At 33.7% G+C, this 24,312-nt stretch overlaps 1 non-coding gene across 1 annotated transcript; it reads right to left on the reverse strand.

Moving 5' to 3' along the window:
• Positions 1–18,719: 18,719 nt before the first annotated feature.
• LOC131183700 (small nucleolar RNA R71) lies at positions 18,720–18,826 on the reverse strand. The gene has a single exon (XR_009151737.1). It is a non-coding gene; the product is annotated as a small nucleolar RNA R71 (small nucleolar RNA).
• Positions 18,827–24,312: the final 5,486 nt, after the last annotated feature.

Below are 24,312 nucleotides of genomic sequence, written 5' to 3' on the forward strand. Positions count from 1 at the left end.
CAAGGAGTTATGGCTAAAGGACTAAGCATTATTCATTTGGTCATTTTGCCCAGGCAGATTGCAGGTCACCCGGATTATGGTAATCTTTAGGTCAACTTGGTTTGATTTTCTGGGCATGCTTTCTTCACCAAAGTTGTGCCATTATGTGTCTAGTTTCATGTCCAATTAGCCTTGCACCAATTAAACCTCTATAATTCTAGTTATTGCTGCCCAAACCTGCTAGACTCATGCCCAGTCCTGCAGGTCACCAAGGGCAGCCACACCAACTTCAATTCCCACTAAACCAATCACTTCATTTCTTATTCAAACAAAACCAACTGGTCACTAATTGGCCATTAAAACCTACTTTCACGATTACTTGATCAAAGTCTCATTTTCATCCCAAACCCTAACTTAACTATCTCAAACCACGCATTAAAACTTGCATTTCCTTACTCCACTCAAGAGAGTAATACTAAGGGCAGCCATTCTATCATTTTAGCTCCATGAAAATCATCAAAATCTTACCACAACCAAGGCTGACAAAAATATGGGATGGGCATACACATAGTATTCATTAAATTTCTTTGTAATTTTGCACTCAATCATACTTCTCCAACATAAATTTAAAGAAAAAAAAAATCAAGTTTAAGTCACTAACCTCTAATGGAGCTAATCCAAGGCTTGCAAGAACTATTCCTTTTGATTTTTTTTTGCTCCCAAGAGCTTCACAAAGATGAAATACCAAGGTTTATGTTGCTAGGTTAGGATTTTGTTGACAAAAGACTAAGGAATTCAAGCTTTTGTAAGCATGAAAATGGAGGAGGGAAGGAGGAGCATGGGGCGTCTTCTTTGGGAAGAAGAGTGGCTACATAAATTTTCTAAAATTTGACTTCTTTTCTGCCCATTTTATGTATTATAAGTGTTTTCCTTTAATTTGATTGGCTAAGCATTTTAATTACCTCATGCTTACATAAGCATGAGGTAATAAATCTCATTTATTCACAATTTCTCTTCTTCCTTTTCCTATTCATTTTTTAATTAATTTGTCATCAATATTTGTTCATATTTTATGTCATATAAATTATTTTTTTAACTGGACAAGTTGGCCAAAAATCATCTCTGAAGACGAAATGATCAAAATGCCCTCCGTATGGCTTAACGAGCCAAAATTGTGTGTACCGATAGAAAAATTTTTCTAAGCATTTTCTTGGCATTCTAATGCCATAAGAACCTGAATGACCCTTATTTGGAGTCTCAAAAATTATTTTATAATTTTTTCCCTAGATTTAGGGTTGCTAACGGCCTTCACCGTCACTTCCCCTTTGGGTTACTCATCACTGGGGTTTCGGCTCGTTTAACCTTAGTGTATTTTGTTTCTAAAAATTTTTCCTTGATTTTTATAAGTATTATTTAGTTTCTTTATAACTTCCCACTTTAGTCTAATTATAATTTCAAACATTCTAGATGCCCAAACCGACATTAATCACTGGAACAGTGAACTGTACGGACTAGCAAAAGTGAGGATGTTACATCTGGAGGTAAGGGACCTGGAACATTTGAATCTAGAACGTATCCTATATGTTCAAGGTTTAGGACAAGTTTCAAATTTCTTAGCCAATCAGAGAGATTATGTCCTGTCAACCTATTATGATCAAGTATGCTTGCAAGGATATTGGATGGTGGTGGTTGTGGTGTGCTCATTATTATCAGAAAATTAATTGTAGAAAATAACCAGATTAATTAGTAAATGTATCATGTATTTAACCAAAATGATAATGGTCTTTTAATCAAATTGGTCCTCCCACTAACTTAGCGAATTCTACACTTCCAAAGTAGAAAACGGAAATCCTAGTTGGATGAATTTCAAGTGGTGATTGAATTTTTATAATTTTATTGATCATCCTCAGGTACATCTATTATTGGAATTACAATAAACTATAAGTGAGCAACTCCTTGCCCATCACATCTCATGTGAGGTTCAATCCTTTACCTAGCCCCTAATGCTCAAAATCTCAGGTGCATCCATTATTGACTTATCTTGCATTAGTTAAGTTAATCCCATTAAGCCAGTAATTATGTAAATAATTTTAATGTCCTCAGGTACATCCAATATTGGCCACCAAACCATTTACATATTTACAACATCTCATGTTTAACAATTATTCTTAAGAAAATCTCTTAAATTAATTGCCTCTTATGTAAGTATTTAAAATTTCTTAAAATAATTGCCTCAATAGAGGGCCCATGTTATAATTACTTTAATTATAGCATTTCCAACTTAATCATTTGTTTGGAAAATTTTATGGTTGTCCTAATTACTATTATGGTCTCACTTTGCTCATTATCCATTTAGCATGCATATATCATATACTTGTATACATTCCCATACATCTCATGCATTCATGAATAAACAACAAATATGGTATGATCATGGACTTTCTAAGGGATTCAATTCTAAATCACCGAGAATTGAATCAGGGCATTCCTGGGTGCATTTCATTCATTCATTTCACAAGAGTTACTGAAGGAGTACATAATGAACACTTGATCTTGAATTCCTTCCACTGGTCCCACCAATGCTTTTGACCTCCTTGATCTTCTTGCAATCCAATTACATAGTTATCCTTGGCATACCAAAGTGAATTTATAAGAACTAAATAAATGAAATTATAACCCAAAATTATTACAACCTTAAAAATACATACCCAAAAATAAATCAAAATAAATTAATTAATTTACAACCCAAAGAAACATAAAAGAAATAAATCCAATTACATTGGTCTTTTATAGTCCATGATCATCCATCATGCATATCATTGATTAACTATTAAATAAAACATACATACTTAAATTAAGTTGAATATCTCATATTCAACTTAAAAATCTAGATTTGAATATGATTCAAACAAATTTAAAAATTCATATTTGAATCACTTTCAAATAAATTTAAAAATTTAGATTTGGATCACATTCAAACAAATTAAAAAATTTAGATTTGAATCGCATTAAAACAACATTAAAAATTTAGATTTGAATCACATTCAAACAATTTTTAAAATTCAGATTTGAATCACATTCAAACAACTTTAAAAAAATTTAGATTTGAATCACATTCAAATAACTTTTAAAATTCAGATTTGAATCACATTCAAACAACTTTAAAAATTCAGATTAGAATCACATTCAAACAACTTTTAAAATTCTGATTTGAATCAAAATTTAATTGTGTGATTAAAACTCTAATTAAACAATTTAATTAGACATAAAATGGACATAATTATGAGCATTAGATTATACAACAATTGCACAAGCATTGCCCAAAACCATGCGCACCATTAGAAATGAAAAAACCTTGCGCGCATATGGACTCCAATCCAAGCTACCACCTTTTCTCATTGCAACCAGCAATGATCAATCATCTCATGATCAAATCACACAATAAAATTATATAATCAAAAATCTAAATTGCAAATATAGTGGCTCCGATAACAATTGAAGGAGCGGAAGCATGAAAAATACAAGTTTATAACATTGAATTTAAAAATTTTTCACCTAGGGTCACATGCATCATGCAAGATTCATTTTTATCTATTTGATTTTAATAATAAATAGCATATTAAAACTCTTTTAATATGTTTTTTAGATCTACATCTGCCATTTAAGATTTTAGAATTAATCAGATTAATTATTAGAACCCTAGATTAGATCAAGAACAAGTGCACTAATGCTTGACGCACTACAGTGTATTTGACACCTTTGGGATGCGTCTAGGACCAAATGTTGTCCCTCTAGTTTGTCCACACCAAGATCACCTATGCCAGCCCTTGAACAGCTTCTAAAGCTTTTTCTATGAATTAGAAAATCAAGTTTTGCCTTTTGAGAGATTACAGATGTAAACAGGACACTAGAAACAATTTCTAGTATTTTTAATTCAAGAGATTATTTGCTAATATCTTTCAATTGATGAGAGATGAAGAAGAAGAGAAGGGAGAGGAGCCAAGGGTGGCAACACCTTTTTGAGAATGAGCATATTGTATTTTTGTTCTTTCATCCTTACACTTATATAGCTAGGTCACCACTTAAAATCCTTGCCACAAGTCACCCTCTGATTGGTTCTAGGTTTAATTGGCCCAATCACATTGTGCCAAGTGTCAAACCTATATTTAATCTTGACTTCGATCATCTTACATGATTGAAAGATATTTGGCAAGCTTATGTGTAGTGCCATGCGTCACCATCTCATCGTGCCACATGTCACCCTATGAAATGACCAAAATACCCCTGTGTCTTAATTTTGAGTTCTCAACCCAAAATAATTATTTCTCTTCTTCTAATCAATTTATATAAAATATAAATTAATTAATTAGTCTTTATTAATTAATTTCTCATTAATTAAATTCATATTTAAACACTTTAAATATAAATTTAACTTATACTATACATCCAATAACCTAGATTTAGTTTCAAGCCATGCTAGGGGTTTTGTAATCTAATTGCAAACCAAAGCTATTTAATTAATCAATTAAACTCTTTAATTAATCAATTAAACTTTTTAATTAATTAATTAAATCATATTTAATTTGATGTTTACTTGTGTATGTGTGTGACTTATTAGGCTCATCACTAATTGGCAATGAGACATGATATCAACTCTTAATATCATCAGAACTCTTTCTTACCATAAATGATTTCTCTAAATCATTTTATGCTCCTCATAAACCATGGTTAACACCTAGCATAGCATGTCATGGCCACCCAATTAGTAATAAGGTTTACCTTAAATGAACCTATAATAATATGTTACCATGCACTAGAATCTCTCTGTTACAAAATCCCAATTCGAGCTGGAGTCATGGTTTATGTCAAACCCCATTTGCTATGAACATTATGTTATCTTTTAATTCCAGTTCTTCTTTAAAAATATTTTCTCATTAAAAACTCTTTTCTGATTAAATCCATTTGTCCTGGCCAGGAACTTGAAATATCAAGAACAATTAAATGAACATAGGATTTTATCCCTATTTACTTAGAGGAACAGATTCCATCTTGATCAACACCTAACTCCATATATAACTAGTAGGAGCCAACACATGCCCATAAACCCATACACCGTACAAGTATGAAAGTAGTATCAAACTCAAACCACTTATATACAAGATAATTATGCTATCTCAGGTCTAAAGATTTTATGTACTGATATGATTTATGACAATACATTGACAAGAGTAAACTCCATATGCTTGTCATAAATGTCATTGGTTCGGCCTATTTATCATATATAAGTGCCTATCATGTTTGTTATATGGCATGAGACTCACCATTCCATCTTATTTATATCTCATATAAATAACTTGGGAATAAATATGATTACAATCTTTCTGGATAAGTCATGTCCTTATTGTGAAGTATCCTCGATTGTGAACCTATTTATGATACTTTGTGCTAGAAATACTGTCACTCATATTCTTAACAACTTAAGAATAAAATTTCTAACAAAATATCAATGGACCTTTTCAATTACACATAAATATATTATGTAAACGAAAAAGTGAAAATGTCTTTTATTAATAAAAACATGTATAAGATAAATACTAAATGATATGCTCTAGGGCATACTACTAACACTAACCACATGATATTACCACATTTTTGGTTCACAAAAGTGTTGGCATTGGTTACCAATCAATACTTCAAACCAATAGGAAATAAATGAAAAATTTTAGTTTTGGGTGCTAGAGTTTACTATTCCATTAGGCAATTCTACAATGAGAATTTAGCAAATATTTCTTTATCAAAGTTGTTCCTATATGTGTTTTCTTTAATTTCCCTTTCAAATCACTCCATTTGGAGTTTTTTAGCTCATGTTATGGCCTTTTTACCATAACTGGCCTGATTGACCTGTACCCAGAATTCTGGGCAGTCCTGGTTTTGCCAGATTTGGTAGCTCAACTTTGGCTAGCGATTTCATTTGGTTAAGTCTAGAATTTGAGTTTTAATTCTACATAAAAGTTGTTCTAAATTGTCTAAGCTTTCTATTGATATAAAATTTGTGTCATTTGGACATTTCTAAACTGAGTTATGGCCAAATGAACAAACTCTGTTCATTTGATCAATATCCAGGACCAGCAAGTTGGTTACCCATATTTGGTCAATTTTTAGGGTATCCTAAGTTTGTTTTCTAGGTAAAGTTTCTTCACAAAAAATGTTGCATTATGTGTTTAATTTCATGTCCAATTGGCCTTACACCAATTGAACCTACACCACTAAAGTTACAACTGCCCAAACTTACTAGACTCACATCTAGCGCTATAGGTCCTATGAGGCAGCATACCCAACCTCAAATCCAAAGCCACAATTCACTTCAATTCCTAATCAAACACAGCCAAATGGTCACTAATTGACCATTAGGACTTCCATTCACCAACAGATGAGCAAAATCAAAATTTTGCCCCAAACCCTAACTCCAAAATTCTAATTCATGGCATACACACACCAAAATCATACCAATTACTTTATTCATCATTTATACTCATCAATAACATAAATAACCACTTAATTTCAGGAAAAACCAACAATTCTCAAACTTTCTCATGGTTGCCAACATTTAGAGGTTCCATTTACTCATGGTTTTCTTTTGATTTCATGCAATTTCTACTTGATTTAGCATGCTTAAAAAGATTAAAGAACGAAGAGAATTTGTTTTATGTACTAACCTTGTGTGAGCAGAATTTTCCCAAGCTTTAACTTCACTTTCTCTTCAATTCTTGGCAGCCAAACACTTTCCCAAGAGGTGTAAACAAGTTTCAATGAAGATAGTTTAGTGTTTTGTGGAGAGAAACCAAGGAAAATTGAAAGTGGAGCAAAGAAATTTCAATGGAAGTGAAAGGAGGGTTCTCGGCCAAGTGAAGACAAATGAAGAAAATGGTTATTTTCATCTTGTTTTTATCATATTTGACTTTTATTTTTATCTCTTTAAAATATTTGGCAATTTCCCATTGGTTGAAAATTTTATTTGGTGGCAATTTTAATTTATGTATTATGACATCATGGCTTATGTAATAATTCAATTTACATTCTATTTTCTTTTCTCATTTTTTTTATTCATTTTTAATTATTTTCTCACTAATATTAATTCATATTTTATGTCATAAATTTCACTTACTACACTAGACAAGTTGGTCAAAAATCATCTCTGAAAGTGAAATGACCAAAAGGTTATTCGTTTAGCTTATTAAGCCAAAATTGTCTGTACCGATCTTAAAAATTCTCTTAACCTTCTCTTGGCATTCTAACACTATCTAGGGCACTGTAACTCTTCTCTGGCATTCCAGAAATTATTTCACGGGATTTCTCTTGGATTTAGGGCCACTAGTTGTGAAGACAACAACTTTTCGTTAGGGTCACCCATCACTGGGGCACCGGCTCATTTAACTTCTTTGTATTTTATTTCTAAAATTTTTTCTTAATTTTTCTTACTATTATTTGGTCTATTTATGATTCCTCACTCCAATTTAAATACAGTCCCAGACATTTTGACTGTCCGGACCGACATTAATCATTGAAACAGTAGAATGTATGGACTAGCTAAAGTGAGGGTGTTACAGGGATGGTCTTCCACAACTCACACGCATCCCCTTGTAGTAAAGAAACTGAGTATTCAAACTTTAGTTCTTCCGTGCAGTGTAGCTTTTTAAATACTCTTTCCATCCTTTCAATCCATTGCTCTGCTTCCAAAGGGCCCACAGTACACTTAAACTCAGTAGCCCCATATTTGATCAATTTATCATATTGCTTGGCTAGAGGCTAGGGTTGCATTGCTGGTGCTTGAATTGGGGCTTGTGTTGGCATATTTCTAGCCATCTGTTGGAATAAACCAGCCATCTGCTGAGCGAACTGAGCAGGAAATTACGGCATTGGTGGAGCTGGTGTAGCTGACCAACTAACATTTTGAAAAGCTGGGGCTTCCCCTTGCGCCTCAGCCTCAACTAATTGCTCAACTGAGCGATCCTTTTCTTCCATTTTAATTTACAAAATTCTATTTCCTGGCAACCAACACAAGGAGGATTATCTCCATTAGTTCATATTCAAGATGTAAATGCATTATATGTATCAATTAAGAACACTTGAGCAGTTGTACTAATCAAGAAAATATTTCAATTTATAGTTCTAAACTCATTTCAAAACATTGCTTTGATGCCACTAAAACATGTCACACCTTACCCTTCTGTAAGGCATAACATGATCCCATAGTATACCTAATGAATTACCGAGCTTTCCCTACCTATAGCCCATTACATATTCTACAAAGTATTTTAAATCAATTTCTATTCATTTTAAATATAAGGAAATGTTGAATACTTATTAAAAAGCCTCTAATTAAGGTTTATGTCATGAGCCAAATTTTTTATTAATTTGGTATTATGAAAATTTTCCAGAAATTTCGGCAGAATGCCGACTAGAAATTGAGAAAATAGTTATTCAAAACCTGTTAAAAACACTCCCAATGTGTAATAAATCTACAACACCAATTAATCTCAACACAATCCAATACAAAACCAACACAATTTCTAGCAATCTCGATATCATAAGTCAATGCAATTTATAAATAAAATTCTCATTTCAAGAAAATAGGATAAAATAATATTATTACAATTTTGATTGTATAACTGCTCCTTCAGTTCTATAGATACATATGTATAAATATTTTACATCAAAAGAAATTTACAACGGTATAAAATATTATACCTGTAAAGATCCTAAAATATGTTTCCCTACAGCTATAGCAGCTCACTCTGCTACTTTATCCTTCTCACTATCTGCAACAGCAAGAAAAATCCATAGCTGAGTAATTTTACTCAGTGGTGCACAACAATAATTTTTTTTAAAAGTCACAAGAAATATAATCGTTCATTTAGGAACAAAATTTAAAAATTTCCACAATCATAATTTCCAAAGCCAATGTTAATATTTTTAACAACAATTTATCAAAATAATTATAAATAATAGTGTTGCCAATAATTACACAAATTAGGTCATGACACAAAATTTCACAATCAATGTTGTGTTGTATTCCATGACAAAGCAATCTACAACTTCACTAATCGAAATTAATGAGGGAGGTGGCTAGCTAGCTATATGAGTACTCATCCGATCTCAACCTCAAACTAGCAAACCAGAGAGGAAGGAATATAATCAATCTCAACTCCATTGATGGAGGCATGCCAAGTGTGATATGAAAGTTCAATTCAAAACTATATCATTCAAATATTTCATACAATTCACAAATCATATTACATTCGAAATTCTCATTTACAAGGTAGGCGACACACTATTTTTCAAATAAAATTCTCAAAATCATAATAATAAAAAATTATTCGTAACATTTATTCAAATAGTTTTTCAAATAGAAACTAAGAATTTTAAGTTTGTTGTGCACAAACCTCTTTTGTTTGCCTTAACTCAATTCACTCTTCCTCTTTCCTTGGAGGGCTCCTTTTCAACTGAAACACATAATTAAAGTGTTTCAATATCCATCCAAATCATTTTTACTAATTAATACAATAATTAAATTTTACATACTTAATTTTACCTATAAATTCTCATAAGGGTTGAGTTCTTTACATTTGGTGTATTTATGGTTACTATTTACTTTACTATTCATACAAAATGTTGAATTTTTCATAATTAATATATATAAAATTTCTAAACACATGGTCATACCACATTTTGGGTCACAAATTGGTTGGTATTGGTTGCCAATTACAATTCAAGGCTTATTAGAAGTAATTTAAAAATTTTAGATTTGGTCACCAATGTTTACTGCTCCATTGGACCAATCTACAGTGGGAATTTGGCTAAACTTTCTGAATCAAAGTTGTTCCTTAATCTTTCTGATTTAATACTCTTTTTGACTGACTCCATTTAGAGTTTTGTAACTCAAGTTATGGCATTTTTACCATAACTGGTCAGATTGGTCATTGTTTAGAATTTCTGGGCAAATTTGGTTCTAGCAGTTTTGATGAGCTAAATTTGCTTAGCAATTTGATTAGGTTATGGTTAGAATTTGGGTTTGTGCTCCTCCTTAAAGTTGTTCTACTATATCTAAGCTTTCTATGGGTTCAAGAATTAGGTCATTTGGACCTCCCTACAAAAGGTTATGGCCATTTCAGCATATACTGTTCATTTGGTCAATTCTGCCTAGAATCAGGGCACCAATTCCGGATTCAACCAAATTTTAGACCAACTTATTGTCAGTTTTTGGGCAAGGTTTCTTCATAAAAAAAATGTAGTATTAGGACCCTAATTTTATCATCAATTGGGCTCACACCAATTGGAGCAACACAATTCAACTTATGGCCCTTTAACCTAGCTGTACTCATTAGTTCCAGAATTAAACAATTCCATAACCACAACTTATCTCAATTCCATTTCTTAATTCCTAATTCAAAACACACTAAATGACCAAAATTGAGCATTATACACATCAATTGGTTAACAATTCTCAAAAATCCCCAAATTCCTCCAAAACCCTAATCATTATGAACCCTAATTTTAGAATTGCCATAATTCATGCAATTCAAGTATTCTAATCATATCTACTTACTCATTTAAGCTTGAATACACATTTAGTTCCATCAATTTCCATCAAACCCTAGCCCCATCAAGTTGACCAAATTTTATGGCTTGAGTCTATGAATGAATTTTTTTCAATTATTAAGTTAATTTCTACTTGCTTAACCTCATTTTCACAAGCATAAACTAACTTGAGTGAAGAGAGAGAGACTTACCTCTATGGTGCTTCTAAACCTTCAATTTTTCTTCTAATTTCTTCAATTTCTCCCTTCAATTCTTCTTTTCTAGGACCAATTTGGAGTTTTCTATAATTTATGGTTAGGGTTTATGGGAAGAAATTAAGCTTTCAAAGCTTGAACTCACTCAGTAATGGTGGAAATTTGAGAGAATTTATGAGAGAGAGAGGGACGGCAACATTAGAAGAAGAAGACAATAATTTTTTTCTTTTTAATTTCGTCTCATTTTAATGATAATTATCCTCAATTTTTCACAATTTAAAATTATGATTTTGATTAAGTCATGCTTGCATCATTGATGATGTCATAATCAACTTAATTTTTGAATTTTTCTTTTCCTTTTTCTTTTCTTCCATACACCTCTTCTCTTTTAATTTATTTTCCATAATTTTAATTTCTTACATTTTAGGCCAAGAGTCACCTCTAAGAGTGAATTGACCAAATTACCCCTTATCGGTCAGATCAGTTTTTCCAATAGCACTAGGTTACTTCCTGAACTCTGATTCAATTATTTGAACTTTTTCTCTATTCTTTTCTATGGTTTTCACATTACCATTAGCATTGCAATTATCCCTAGGCCTGGGGTGTTATAGGGTCCAACACAAAATTAGGGTAGCAACTGAGCTCGCAGTCACATTCCTGTTCGGTCACCCATCGCCGGGACCTCGGCTCATTTAACCGATAATGATTTGTTTTCCTTATTTCCATTTCACCTTCATATAATTTCCATTAATTTTTATTTATGGCTTTTTTAGATGAAACATATATAGTTCTAGACATCCTGACTGTCCGGACAGACATTAGTCACCGGAATAGTAAAGACTATAGACTACTTAATATGGAGGTTTTATAGCATCGCCTTCTTTTGTGATCCATGAAATGTGAACGAAAGGAGGGCTTGCAACTCTTTGACATTCAGTACCGCTTATTTTTGAAGAATAAAGATAAATTTGATTGGAAAAATATTAAGACTCTTACCAAAATGTAAATTAGCACTGAAAAATTTAAAAACTTAGGGAGAACGTCGGGTTTCTTAGAGAAATTGAAATTGGCATAAGTGTGCGAATGCCTAGCCCTCCCCTCCTATTTATACTTGTCTAAGCATTAAATGCTCACGAGGCCCTACGTGGCACATTAGTTAGCGGAAACCCAATCATTTCAATTTTGTGTCAAGAGAAAATTCCAGAAGCATAGGGAGGAGATCGAATAAGTAAGGTCGGTTGCGGAGAGCAGCCATGGAGCGGATAGCAATGTGATTCGGACAGAAGAGATCAATGGAATATGGGTTTGATTAGGGATCAGATTAGACATAGTTATTAGAGATCAGAAAAATGATTCATGCAATGCGAATAATAAAGATAAAATAAAATAAAAATAGAATAAGTAAATAAAAGTCAACTTTAAATAAAAGTCCATTTCATTTCCAAAAGATAAGATTACATCATTTGGATTATCTCTTCATATCAATAATTACAAATATCCCTTACCCTACACTCTACCTATCTTGCTCCCACAATTCGGACCCCTCCCAATCTCAATACGCCATTTAAGAGATATGTGGAGATCGAGAAGGTAGCTCTCATCAACTATGGTAGACTATGAGAAGCTCGGTGTCATCATTGATGTCATAGATTAGAAATGAGCCACAATTGAGACCCCTGACATGGTTAGGAGCCAAATGAACTTCAAGAGGTGATTACCGACATCAAGATTAAATTAGCATTCCCTTTGCCCGAGATCGGTCTGAGGTTTAAACTGGAAACCCGATTAGAGATCGGCATGGTAGTCATTTTGGAACCTAATCGGTTGATTAGTATGTGATACACTTGAATTGTATAGATGTTTTTAAGCACATTTGTATACTATCTCATAGCATTTAGGTAAGTAATCTCATGCATAGTAGTTTATTTCATTAGTTTTTCTAATTTCTATTGTCAAGCCCTTAATTCCATGTTTTCTGCATCATTTCAGGTGTTTGGGTGAAGCCCGGGAGTATAAGGGTTCAAAAAGGAAGCTTGGAGAGGTTAAAAGACTCAGAATTTCTACTGATACAAAGTACACGGGCCGTGTTAGCAAAGCCACAGACCAGTGTAACCTTATGCCAGACGAAAGCTAGAGAGCCAATGGAGAAATAAAAGTACACGGCTCATGTAATTGGACCCGTGTAATCTACAGGGACCCGTGTAAGTCTCTACTGGGAACAAGCTTAAAGGACTTTCTAAGAACAAAAGTACACGCCCCGTATAACCAGGCCCATGTAGCCAGTGCAGACCCGTGAAAGTCTCTGTGCCAATGCAAGATTCTGCAATTTCACTCCAGTAAGTTACATGGCCTAGGGCCGTGTTACATGGCCCAGGGCCGTGTTACATGGCCCAGGGCCGTGTAGTGACACACGGGTCGTGTACCATAAGGTGGCCAGTTTTCAAACCCAAATTCCCGCTCTTGTTTACTCATTTAAATCAGTCTTCTAAGGCTTTTGGACTCAAAATGACCTAATCCTATAGCAGCTATTATAAATAGAAAGAGAAAACATCTAAAAAGACAGGAGGATCCTTTGACAGCACTTTTTAGGAGTTTTAAAGAGACTCGCATTCTGCACTCTCTCCAGCCGTATTGAGGAGAAAAATATCAGTATTAAGAGGAGTTTTCTAGCTGAAGTTCCATAAGATCAAAGCTACAAACTCTCTTCATTTCTTTCATTCCATCTCCTTAAATAGATTTTTATTGTTTTATTTCTTCTATATGATTTCTTTTTACTGTCTTTACCTTTTTATCATGATGTTTGCTGAACTCATGAGTGAGTAGTTTTCATATTCTGGAATTCGGAGAGTTATGCTTGTAATCATTGTTATGGATAAACATTAAGTTTTATTTATTGGATTTGAGATTTGTTCCTTGATTTAATTTTTTGTGATCTTAATGAATGCTATGTGCTGCTACCCACTTAGTATTGATTGTAGATATTAATTAAAGGATTGAAAGGTGAAGATTAATATTAGAAAATCAATATCTTGAACCTAGGAATTCTGACCTAGACATAAGCTGATACCTTTGTGGAATTTCAAAATTAGCCAAAGACCTTAAAGGATTTTTATTAATTTGATTGCCACGAAAGTCGAGTTTAAGTTAATTAGAATACACCCTAGGTGCCTTAAGAGAGGACTTAGGATACCTTAGGGTTGATTTCCATCAAGGCAAATGATTCTCAATCCAGTAAATAAACAAGATAACATCCATAGTAACATTCAAGTGTGAAATCTTAATTCCGGAATTGTTCCAAAATAGATTACTTCATTTTAAGTTTATCATTTTAGAGTTTAAAATAGACAACTTTCATTCCTTTATTGTTCGATAGCCTAAACAGTCAAAATTACTATGTAGATTGGTACTTACTAATCAAATTCCTCGTGGGAGCAATACTTTACTCATCACTTTATTACTTGTTAGCGATCCGTGCACTTGCAGGGTTGTAAAACTAGCGAAACAAGATTTTGGCGCCGTTGCCGGGGAGTTGGCTTTAGTAATATTGAGCGATAGGCAATTTAGCTAATTTAGGCATTTATATTTATTATCTAATTTTATTTTATTTTTTTTATTTCTTTTCTTTTCTATTAGGTGCTCGATCTGGTATATGACCAAAACAAGGCTAGAAGAAGAAATTTTAGATAGTGATCCATAGATAGATAGAACTCTGAGAGTCATCATGAGCGAAAGGAAACATCAATGGCACGATTAAGAAGATCCTGAAATTCCAACCATAGCCGATAATAATGACTGACCAAGACTGTCACACCCTACCCCTCTGTAAGGCATAACATGATCCCGTAGTATACCTAATGAATTACCAACTCCGTCTACTGATAACCCATTAAATACACTACAAGGGATTTTAAAAACTTTTCTTACTTCTTTTACAGTGGTGAGCACTATTTACAGGTATTAAAAACCTTTTTGATCTGAAGTGATAGAACTAACACATTTGAATTATTTGGAATTTCTGTAAAAATTTTGGCAGAATGCCATCTGTATTTTGGATAAAACAGTTCTTCAGAAAACCTGTAAAAAGCACTTTAATTATTTTCCAAATCTCAACTCCAACATTTTTCTCAATACAACATATTTCTCAACTCAAATCCATAGAAATTTTTCAAAGTCTGAGATAAGGAAATATAATACAATTTTTACAAGTCAAATAACTCATAATTAATTTACAACTTCAAGGTACAATTTGAATTTACAACTGCTCAAAACCAAAACAAAATATACATACAGTGAATATACATTACAGTACAAAATGCCAACTGTGATATACTCACTATACCCAAAAATCTCTCGCTGGCGGTACTAGCAGCCTAGTCTATCTGTCTACCTGGACAACAATAAAAAGCTATCGCTGAGACAATGTCTCAGTGGTGCACAACATTAACCAAATACAACTTTAAATCATAATTTAATCAAATAACTGAATAATATTGTTTTGCAAATCAATAACACAATTCGATCAAATAACTGAAGAATACAGTGTTGCCAATCAATATCACAATTTAAGCCATGACACAATTTTTCCGTACATGCCGTGTTGTACACCACGACAAGACATACTCACCCCAATAATCGAAATCAATGAGGGAGGAAGCTAGCTATATAATGAGTACTCATCCACACTCACCTCAGACTAGCAAGTCAAAGAGGAAGGAACATAATCATACTCACCCCAGACTGATAAGTCAAAGAGGGAGGAATAATCACACTCACCCCATTAATGGAGGAGGAACATAGTAACAGTGTCATGCCAATTGTGAATCAAAACAATTCCAAACATTTTATTCAAATGATCCGAAGAATCCAATAAATTTCCAAAGTTATAATTTCATTCACAAATTGGCAACACAATTCGTAATTCACTTCAATTTCCACAAAAACCATTTACAGTGCTTTTCAATCAATAAGTATCCATCAATATCATTCAAACAATTTTTCACAGTTTCAAACCATTCACAATGTTTTTCAATCAATAAGTGTCCATCAAACACATTTCCACAATTTAAAACAATAATATACAAATAGTCAATATTTATTTCAATTGAAAAATTCAAGAGAAATAGTTGTTGTGCACAAACACAATTTAAAACAATAATATACAAATAGTCATAATTCATTTCAATTGAAAATTTCAAAAGAAATAGCCGTTGTGCACAAACCTCTGATATTTGTCTCCTGGTCCTGACTCAGTATTTCTTTCCCTTTTGCTGAGTCCTTGTTAACTGAGAAACACAATTTGAAGTGTTTCAGTACCAAATTAAACTGTCTCTATCGATGGTGTTTGGTAAATAATGCACTGAACTCAATTATTCACTTAATCACCTAATATACTGACCCTCGTTGCGTTTTAGGTAAATTAGGTTTTAGTGTCATTAATATGTCACATTCGATAGGGTTTTAAGTTTGGTACGTTTTACCAAAGTCATTTCCTTGTTTAGTGCATTTTAATGCAAATTGCTGGATTCCGGGACACTGGTTTGACCTAGCCGGACGATCTAGTTCCCTCGGTTTTTGGGTTTCGGTCAAAACTACAAACTTGTAGATCTATGTCTTATTGCACGCGGGACAAAATTTCAGGTCCATCCGAGTTAAGTAGACCAAGTTATGGTCATTATACTATTGCTGGTCAATTGGTATCAATTAGGTCAATTTTTGGTCAATTTGGTCAACTCTGGTTCGGCCAGTTTTTGGACCCGAACTTGTGCAAGTTGTTTGACTTGCTTATGGTCATTTCTGGGCTTTGGTGTCTTCATAAGACTTGTAGGTATGGATCTTAACTATTCTTGGTCAAAATATCAGGTCAATTGGACCTGGTTTGAGTGAGTTATGGCCTAAACACTCACTGCTGCCCAATTGGTCATTTTTCAGGTCCTAATTGCACCTAATCCGAATTGGTCATTTTCTTAGGTCACCTTGCAATCAGAATTTTGGTATGTTTTCTCAATGAAAGTTGGCACATTTTGTGCCTAGTTTCACCTCCAATTGGTCTCATACCAATTGAGGTTACACATTTAAACTTATTGGTCTATTTGCACACTGCCCTCTATATGCCTTTCAAACCCCAATTCAAACACACATTTAACTTGCTCTACTTTAAATCCCCATACCTAATTCTGATTTTATACCATTCCATATTCATTTATCACTTCTTACTATGGTCAATTTGGACAGAATAAAAATATTCTCAATACATCAAATACAACCCTAAACCACAAAGTCCAAATTTAGCAATATATGTACATAAATACACCTAATCATTACATATAATTTTCACTACTAATTTACATACACATTCATCAATTCTTCTATGTCAACATTCTGCCAACACTTCCATGAATATATACATTTATTCAAGTGTCCCCAAGCTGCCGAAAATCCTCTTCAACACCAAATTGCCCTACAATTCATCAATTCTCATCCAAGTGCCAAAAATCACCATATAAATATGAAGTAATTCACTAGGTTATTAAATCATCATGATCAACACCATTTCTCATCAAATATATGCACAAATATTTCATCAAATACATGACTACATGGCTGCCCAAAAATGGATATCTCAATACTCTTCAAACTTAAAAATTTCCTTCACAAAACCAACACCCATAACATGTATACAAAGTTTATCAAAGAAATCTTCAAAAATGCTAACTTACCTTATGGTTGGAGCTTGTTAAACCTTGCTTAAACTTCTTAAATTTGGTATCAAACTCTTCCTTGTGATGTGTAGACAAACTTTAATGAAGAACCCTAGGTGATTGGAGTTGAAATGGAGGAGTGCATGGAGCTTGATTGAAAAATGGCCATGGAGGATTTTGGGGAGTTTTTCATTCACGGCAAATGGAGGTTTCAATGTTGAAGATGATCTTTTAGTGAAGCAATCTGCCCACTTATGCTTATTTTTAATTCATTTTATGATTCTTAGTGGTCCACTTACTTACTTTAAATCATATAATATGTTGAATTTCCACTTATTCCACATTAAACCCTTCATTTTTGCTATTTACTTTAGGTACCACTAAACTAATTTTTCATTTTATTTTCTAAGTGTAATATTATTTATTTTTAATGGACATTTAGGTCAAAAGACAATTCGGGATGTCAAATGACCATAATGCCCCTGTTCGGGTTGCATTCCCGATTTTTCGGTAATACCGGGTTTTGTCCGTTTTTCGATTTCTCACTTTTCTTTGTACTAATTATTTAATTTTTCTTTGATTTTTCTAATGATATTTATACTTCAATAAGGGTCTATTTAAGTCCTAAAAATATTTTCCAGGGTTCCCATGATCCAGTAGCTAGTCAACGGTCCACGCCGTGACTTTCTCTAATGATCACCCATCGCTAGGGTTTTCGGCTCGCTTAACTTGGTTACATTTCTTTGCTATGATTTTTCCTTTGTTTTTCTTGTATTTTCTTTTCTTGTATTTCATTATTTTATGTCTCCTCACTCATATTAAAGTATGGTTCTAGGCATCCTAGCTGTCCGGACAGCACTGGTCACCGGGACAGCAGAACGCACTACCGAACATAAGGGTGTTACAAAGACTCTTGAGAGACTATCTTCAGCCCAATGTCACTAGACCCTTAGTGGAAGCCAACAATTTTGAATTAAAACCAGCATGGCTTCAAATGATTCAACAAACCCAGTTTGCAGGTTCACCAACAGAAGATCCAGATTATCACTTCCACTGCTTTTTGGCCCTTTGTGACACATTTAAGATGAATGGAGTGTCTAATTAAGCCATAAAACTCAGAGCATTCCCATTCTCCCTTCGAGACAGAGCAAGGAAGTAGTTACTTTCTCAACTAGCTGGAACGTTCACCACTTGGGAAAACCTCTCACAAGCTTTTCTAGCAAGGTATTTTCCACCTGTAAAGATTGCAAGACTGAGACTTGAGCTCAAAAGCTTTAGACAAAAGGAAGGTGAATCACTCTATGACGCATGGGAATGATATAAAGACCTGCAGGGGGAATGTCCACACGATGGCAAAGAGAATTGGCTACTATTGCAAATTTTCTATAATGGTTTACTACCCTCTATAAGGAGCACAGTTGATTCAGCTGTAGAAGGTGACTTAATGGAGAAAACAGTGACATAAGCACTTGAACTTCTAGAGAGGGTTGCATACCATAATTATGAGTGGTCAAATAAAAGAGGAAATGCAAGGAGAACAGCTGGGGTTCTGGAAGTGGATGACCTAGGCATGATAAATGCTCAATTTGATCAGCTCACAAAGAGACTCGACAGAATGCAAGTCAACACAGTTGGTACAAACAGTCAACATGAGGACAACTATGGAGGAGGGTACATGAATTCAGAATATAACAGCTTCAATGAACTCTCCATAGAACAATTGAACTATGTGAATAATGTAGGAAACTTCAACTAGAGGTAGCCCAATAATCCATATTCAAACACTTACAACCTTAGATGGAGGAACCACCCAAATTTCTTATGATCCAATCAGCAAAACTAGCCAATAAACAAGCAATAGGGGTACAAACCGCCAGCACCCCCTGGATTTTAGAACAGAGGCCAAAACTTTGCACAGCCACTATCGCCTCCTCAACCTCAGTAACCTGAACCAAAGATGACCATGGAATCCATGATGGAAGGGTTGCTAGTAGCTCAACAACAATAGAATGATTGATTAAACAGCTGATTTACAGAATGGACCAACTTGCTACCCATAATAAGATGCTGGAGAATCAAATTGCTCAGTAAGCAAATTCTTCAAGTAAGATTATTGGTAAACTGTGTAGTCAACCGGAGATGAACCCAAAGGAGCATTGTAAGGCAGTTACATTGAGGAGTGGGAGAACTCTAATACAATTAGAGAAAGAACTAAAAGATGAGACCTTAGAAAAATCTGAAAGCCAAGCAGAGAAAAAGGAGGGAGAAGCCAAGAAAGATCAGGAAGACGAAGCAGGGAAGGAAAAGAAGTTACCAGAGCCATACCAGCCTCCCCTACCTTTTCCTCTGAGATTTAAAAAAGCCAAATAGGACAACCAGTTTGGGAAGTTTTTAGAAGTTTTACAGAAACTTTATATCAACATCCCCTTCATTGAAACACTCTCTCAGATGCCATCCTATGCCAAATTTCTTAAGGAAATTTTGTCAAAGAAAAAAAAGCTGGAAGGCTATGGGACAGTAGCTCTAACAGAGGAATGCAGTGCCATAGTATAAAACAAACTGCCTCCAAAGTTGAAATATCCAAGAAGCTTCTCTATACCCTGCCTCATTGGCAACAAGAAATTAAATAAGGCTCTCTGTGATCTTGGGGCAAGCGTGAGTTTAATGCCTCTATCAATATGCAAAAAGTTAGAGATCGGAGAACTGAGGCCCACGACAATCTCATTGCAATTGGCTGATCGATTTGTTAAATATCCAGTGGGCATACTTGAGAACATCCCTATCAAAGTGGGCAAATTCTTCATTCCAGTAGACTTTGTTGACTTTGAAATGGAAGAAGATGCTCAAATCCCTATCATCTTTGGAAAACCATTCTTGGTAACCGCCGGAACCATCATAGATGTCAAAAATGGGCTACTAACCCTCAAGGTAGGAGAAGAAGAAGTGGAATTCAACTTGCTCGGCACAATGAAACACAAATTCGAACCTGATGAATGCTTCAAGGTTGACATAATTGACAAATAAGTTGAAGAGGAATTTGATAAGACACATCCTAAAGATCCTCTTGATGCATGTATTGTGCATAGCCACATAGTGAATGATGAAAACACAAAAATATTAGCCTGTGTACAACAGTTAGTAGCTCATCCACCCCTACCACCCTTAGCTCAAGCCTCCGATATGGAGGAGTTAAAGGAGGAACAGCCCAAGATAAAGCTCTAGGAAAATGCCAAACAGGTAGAGCTTAAATCTCTCCCATCGTCACTAAGGTACACATTTCTGGACTCAAACTCTAAATATCCTGTTATAATCAATGCTAGCCTGCCTAAGTTATAAGAGAAAAAATTGTTAAGAGAACTTAGCATCCATAACAAGGCCGTAGGGTATAAAATAGAATACCTGAAAGGAATCAACCCCTCGATTTACATGCATAGAATACTCATGGAAGAAAACAGTAAACCCACTATCGAGCACCAATGAAGACTTAACCTAAATATGAAAGAAGTAGTGAAGAAAGAAATTTTAAAACTATTAAATGCAGGTATCATATACCCAATTTCTGATAGTAAATGGATTAGTTAAGTACATGTAGTTCCTAAGAAGGGTGGGACAACTGCTATCCAAAATGCAAACAATGAACTAATCCCTACTAGGGTAGTCACTGGTTGGCGAATGTGCATAGATGATAGGAAATTGAACAGTGCTACCAGAAAAGACCATTTTCCTCTCCCTTTCATCGACCAAATGTTAGAAAGGTTAGCACAACACTCTTATTTCGGTTATCTAGATGGGTATTCGGGATTCTTCCAAATTCCCATTCACCTAGAAGACCAAGAAAAGACCACATTCACTTGCCCTTATGGAACATTTGCATATAGGAGAATGCCAATGGGTCTTTGTAATGGCCCTGCTACCTTTCAAAGATGCATGATGGCTATTTTTTCTGATTATATTCAAAATATCATGGAAGTTTTTATGGATGATTTTTTTGTCTGTGGAACAACTTTTTATGAATGCCTAGCTAATTTATCTAAGGTGTTGACAAGATGTGAAGAATCAAACCTGGTCCTAAATTGGGAAAAATGCCACTTCATGGTAAGGGAAAGTATAGTTCTGAGACATTTGATATCAGAAAGAGGAATTGAGGTTGATAATGCAAAAATTGAGATCATTGAAAACATGCCACCACCAACATCAGTCAAGGGAGTGTGAAGCTTTTTGGGACATGCAGGGTTTTATAGAGGATTTGTAACACCCTCACTTTAGCTAGTCCGTGCATTTTACTGTTCCGCTGACCAATGTCTGACCGGATAGCTATAATATTTGGAACTACATGTAAACTAGAGTGAAGAGTCATAAATAACTCAAATAACGTTTAGAAAAATTAAGGAAAAATTTTAGAAATAAAATACAACAAAGTTAAATGAGTCGGTGCCCCGGTGATGGGTAACCTAATAGGAAGTTGCTATTTTGACAGCTAGTAGCCCTAAACCTAGGGAAAAATTCATGAAATAATTTTTGCGACTCCATAGAAGAGTCATTGAGGTTTCAAGAGCATTAGAAAACCAAGAAAATGCTTAGAAAAATTGAATTTTTAAAAATACTTTTAGGAGGCTTTGAATTATAATTGGCAATCAATGCCAACAAATTTAGAACCCAAAATATGGTATCTTGGTGAACTTAGGCTTAACAAATCTATTATGAATTAAAAAGTCAACCTTTGAAGAGAAATGGTTAAGTAAATAGTAACTATTAAAAACTTAAGTTGCTAATAGGGTCAATGGTACCCCATTTAAAGGATTTAATGTATACCTAAATTATGAGAATAGGTAGATGAGATTTGTATTCCCATCACAAATATAACTTAGGAGACATTGTTAATATAGTTTGAAAGGTGGTTTGTAAAGTAATATAAATGAAAAGGTTGAATATAGGGACATGTAAAATGATGTGATAAATTATGTAAAGAATTATAAAAGAAAAATAGATGATATAATTGATAAGTTGTGAATTATATAAATGAAATTTATAAATATATGCATTAGATGAGGATGAGTTTAAATATTGTATTTCCACTAGGAAAAAGAATTTGAGTGTCACAACATATATATATATATATATATATATATAATGGAATATGTAATGAAATAATAGACCCATTAATATTTAATGGTACATGAGAGAAAATAAGATGAATTATAAATACTTAGTAAGTAAAAATATTTCTTGAATTACAAATGATAATCCATATAAATTTTAAAGATGAATAAATGAATTACATAAATGTGTGAATAGGACTTTAGTTCTCATTAGGAAAGAAAGGAAGAATATTTTGAGTACAATGGTACATGAGAACCATTATTGTGAATTGTGATCAAAATAAAGGATAAAATGAATGTATAAATTATGAGAAATGCATAAATTATGTATAATTGTGATTTAGGAATTTATATTTTCATTAGAAATAGAATAAAATTTTATCAATTGTAGTTGAACCATGTAATGAAATAATGACATAATAATACATATTAATGCTTAATGGTACTAATGTGCCCATGTATTGCCTAGACATATATGTCAGATTAGATAGATTGGCATGCCAATAGGGTTTTGTTTAAGCAGTACTGCGTAAGGCTTTATGCCTATATTTATGGCTTTATGCCTGCACTCATGGCTTTTATGCCCGATTACTTGTTATCATGGCTTTTAGCCATACTGATATGTTATCATGGCTTTTTAGCCATACTGACTGCATACATGGTTGACATTCCGCATTTCACGTCCCAGGGTATGACGGCTCAAGACACCATGGTGTCTAGTGCCAACAACCCACTTATTCAGTTTAGTCAGCCTATCATAGATTACTTGGGTAGTGAAATTTATTGAAATAAGTTAAGAATATTAGTAATTAAAAATATTAGAAATTAAATAAATGAGTAAGATGACCTAAAATAAATTAGAATAGTTATTTAGTAGAAAGAATTAAAATGAACTGAACCGATATTAAGATTTACTTTGTGACACCTCTTACCCATCTACAGTGCAGCCGAGCAAGATATGGCACACAATGTGCCGGAGCACCAAATCATATTTCCATTACAGCTTAACCTTTTTATTTCATTTATTTATAATTTTGATTAATCTGAATTTTTTGCAAATTTTATAGAAAAATCAGTAGAGTGCCGGCTGTAAATTAAAAAAACAGTTCTTCTGAATCTGTTAAAAACACTTCCAATATAACCATATTATCCATCTCAGTCAACCACCAACATATTTCCAACAATTTCTCAAATGACTTCAATATTTCAAAATTCAATTCATTTCATATCATACTCAACTCAGTAAGAAATACTCAAATTTATTACTGAACATGATTTTTAGAAAATTACATCAAAACATAATTACATGAGTTTATAATATACATGACAAAATAAAGGTCTGATTACACAAGTTTACAAAATACAAAATATCAAAAGTAGCCTAATGTCCTACCAATGCACTGCAAATGTGAGGTGACTCTAGACTCTATGCGCAGATCTAAAAGTTTGCCCAGTATGAGGTTTGCGGGACTCCCCTGTGACACTCCTTACCCGTCTACAGTGTAGCCGAGCAAGTTATGCCACTCAGTGTGTCGGAACACCAATTCATGTTTTAATTTCAATTAATCCCTTTTTATTCATTTATTTATAATTTTTGATAAATCTAAATTTTTTTACAAATTTTATAGAAAATCCGGCAGAATGCCGGCTGTAAATTGGAAAAACAGTTCTTCTGAACCTGTTTAAAAACACTTCCAATATAATTATAATCTCAATATCAATCAACCACCAATATTTTTCAAC

Source organism: Hevea brasiliensis, chromosome 9, assembly GCF_030052815.1.
Source record: "Hevea brasiliensis isolate MT/VB/25A 57/8 chromosome 9, ASM3005281v1, whole genome shotgun sequence".
NCBI classification, from domain to species: Eukaryota; Viridiplantae; Streptophyta; class Magnoliopsida; order Malpighiales; family Euphorbiaceae; genus Hevea; species Hevea brasiliensis.